The sequence below is a fragment of the Ursus maritimus genome, unplaced genomic scaffold, assembly GCF_017311325.1.
Source record: "Ursus maritimus isolate PB19 unplaced genomic scaffold, ASM1731132v1 scaffold_4, whole genome shotgun sequence".
NCBI classification, from domain to species: Eukaryota; Metazoa; Chordata; class Mammalia; order Carnivora; family Ursidae; genus Ursus; species Ursus maritimus.
The window spans coordinates 8,004,293-8,007,366 of NW_024426552.1; the positions used below are offsets into that span (position 1 = coordinate 8,004,293).

The 3,074-nt window shown below is 36.3% G+C and overlaps 1 non-coding gene across 1 annotated transcript; it reads left to right on the top strand.

The window, feature by feature from the left end:
• Positions 1 to 2,600: 2,600 nt before the first annotated feature.
• On the top strand, positions 2,601 to 2,708 carry LOC121100599. Its single transcript, XR_005832346.1, has one exon. It is a non-coding gene; the product is annotated as a U6 spliceosomal RNA (small nuclear RNA).
• Positions 2,709 to 3,074: the final 366 nt, after the last annotated feature.

Genomic DNA, 3,074 nt, shown 5'->3' on the forward strand with positions numbered 1-3,074 from the left:
AGCCCCAGCCTGCACGACTATCTGGGAATACAGTGGATCCAATCAGGAACCCACTTTACAGCAAAGGAGGTACAGTGTGGACCCATGAACATGGAGTCCAATGATAGAACACGAAGCCCACCATCCAGAAACAGTTGGCTTGATAGAAATTGGAATGGCCTATTGAAGGCACAGCTGATGACCAGCCCAGAGGCCACCTTCTGTGAGACTGTGGAAAATGCAGCAGAGTGGCAACTCTCATACACAGTATCTAGAAGGACTGTCAGTCACTTTACAGAGCAACTTATAGGAATATATGGTAAAGTTTATAATCCATCCATTCCACTAATGTGTGTATGTCCCAGGAAAATTTTAGATTAGGTTCAGAATGAGATGCGTGCAAAAATATCTTTGCAACATTATTTTTAATAATAATATATTGTCAGCAACTTAAAGACCCATTAACATGAGAATGGATAATAAAGCAGGGAATATTCAGATAGTGGAATACCATAGCAGTTAAGTTGAATGAACTAGAGTGTTGTACCAGTATGGATGAATCTTAAAAACATAATATTAAGGAAGAAAATAAATTGTAGGATACTATGATAACATTTGCTTTAAACTCATGAACATGAAAACCAATGTTATATATTGCAATATATTTTTATACACAGTATTGTTATATATGGATCCATACACTTGCAGTAATTATATAAAAAACATGTATGGGGACAATAATCACCAAATGCAGAATATTCCTAGTCTCTGGGTAGGAGGCAGATATACTAGACTAGGGAGGGGTGCGTACCTGGGAGGCTTTAATTCTGGCTACAATATTTTAATTTGAAAAATAATCTAAAGCAGATACGGCAAAATGTTAGAATTTTTCAAAGCACGCAGTGGCTACATGGGTGCTTGTTATCACTAACATTTCTATGTCATTATTTGTTAATAAAGCAATGTTTTCCAAGCTGCATATCACTCTGTGTAAGTGGTTTGTGAAGTCAGCTGTGTAGCTTGTAACAAAACCTTAGAAAAAAGAGAGTGTGTAATAGAAAAATGTCAGAATATTTAGGTGAAAAGTTAATTATTGTCTTGTGTAACTTTCACTTTAGGGTTTACTGTATAGATTTATAAAACATATTTCTTTCTGAGGGTCCTCGACCCAATTATTCAAAAGCCATTTGTTTAATATCTGAAGTTATTGTTCCAACATACTAAATAGGTGACACAAACTTTTCCTCATGTCTGACCTTGAGCAGTTTTCCTGTGTTATCTTAAACAATTAAATTATGTATAACAATATTAAACTTTATCTCATAGCCAATCACATCCACAGAAATACAACCCATAGGAGAAATTCTGGTTTGAAAAGCCTTCCTATTTTTCTTTAAAATATTTAAATTTCTTTATTAAACATTTAGATAAACTTTGAATATAATTAAATATTTAATACCCTTACATATTTTACATATTTAAATTTCCTTCAAACATTATTTTAAGGTCCGACATTTGCAATTTAACTAAAATGAGAAGTGATGGGGGGCCTGATCTAGGTTTTACTCCTTATTTATATCGCCTTGTCTATAAAAAAAAATAGCCCTGGGGAAAAATGATGCCAAGTATTGATTGGTTTATTGACTCAGCTATATTATTTGCTTTACTTTTTTGTGGTGTAAATATTTCATATTAACAAAAAGATTTTTAAAGGCCATCCTTGTAATTCTAAAGCTTTAATTTCATTTAATTCAGGAACGCCTGAAGATGTAATGAAGGAGGTCATTAGGTTCTTGAATGGAGACGTGGTTTTGTTTGTTTTTTAGTCTTGATGCATTTTGATGAGAAAAATGTCCTTACCATGACCTCGTTTCCATGAGGTACAGAGTGGATCTTTAGTCTTCGGAACCAACGGAGCCACAACTTGGACAGTAGAATGCATTGTGATCAGAGCAAAAGCCTACCGTGGAAACACCTGTCGGGAGTGGAGTGTTGCAAAAGTCCGATCAAAGTAAGCACCACTCTGGTGTGTTGTGGACGGAAAAAAGGAGCAAGTGGGGCTGATGGAGCAAAGGGACACCACCAATGGTAAAGGAGTGGACATTCAGGCTAAAAGGGAAGCTGGGGACTTCTGGTCTCAGACATGGGCCCCCAGATGTGTCCACAGTGTAAGAGTAATCATAAAAACAAGATAAGAACGGGTCATGCAAGGAGCAAATGGTGCCCTTGGCTTCTCTGACAGAGAACATACTTTGGCCCCTTTGAAAATGGGTTGGCGTGGGGGTGAAATGGACAACCACACTTAGAAGGAAAACTAAATATTTCTCCTCAGATCCACACCCCTCGAAAAAACACTCTTATCCATAATGAATATATAAAGAATCATCAGCCGCTCTTGAATACTCAACAAGCATCCTCCCTCCTCCTCCCTCCTACTCGCTCCTCTAAATAAGAAGGTATGCGCAGACACAGTGAGCTTTTTGGAGATGTTGGAGAATTCTCAAGATGCTTTATTTTCTGATACACTTGTTTTCAACCTATTTGGAAAATGTTCTACTTTGAGCAATGTTTCTTATATTCATCAAATAATTTTTAATAAAATAAAAACTACTAAGTATATCGTGCTTGCTTTGGCAGCACATAGACTAAAATTGGAATGATCCAGAGAAGATTAGCACGGTCTCCGTGCGAGGAGGACATGCAAAACTCCTAAGCATATAGTTAAATGTAGTTTGCTCAAATTTGAAAGAAATCTATAGATCTTAGGCTATTTTATTTTGGATGGTATCATCAGAGATGAGTTGGACACAAGACGCTATTTTCATTCAAGGGAATGGGGTCATAAGCACGTGGTATGTTTGTATTCACATCCTAGCTACATGCTGCATGAGACCCACTCCCGCTATGGGTGACTGACTTTAGAATCTTACTTTTAGATCGCTAATTTAAGAAGCTTCTTCTTACTTTTGAATGTTGATAGTTTCATGTTATTTCAGAGGTATTCCCCTGAAAAAAAATTTCCGTCCTTATTTTTAGAGTTTCTTATTATGGAAAATTTTAAGTATATGCAAAAGTAGACAGACTAGTATGATGAA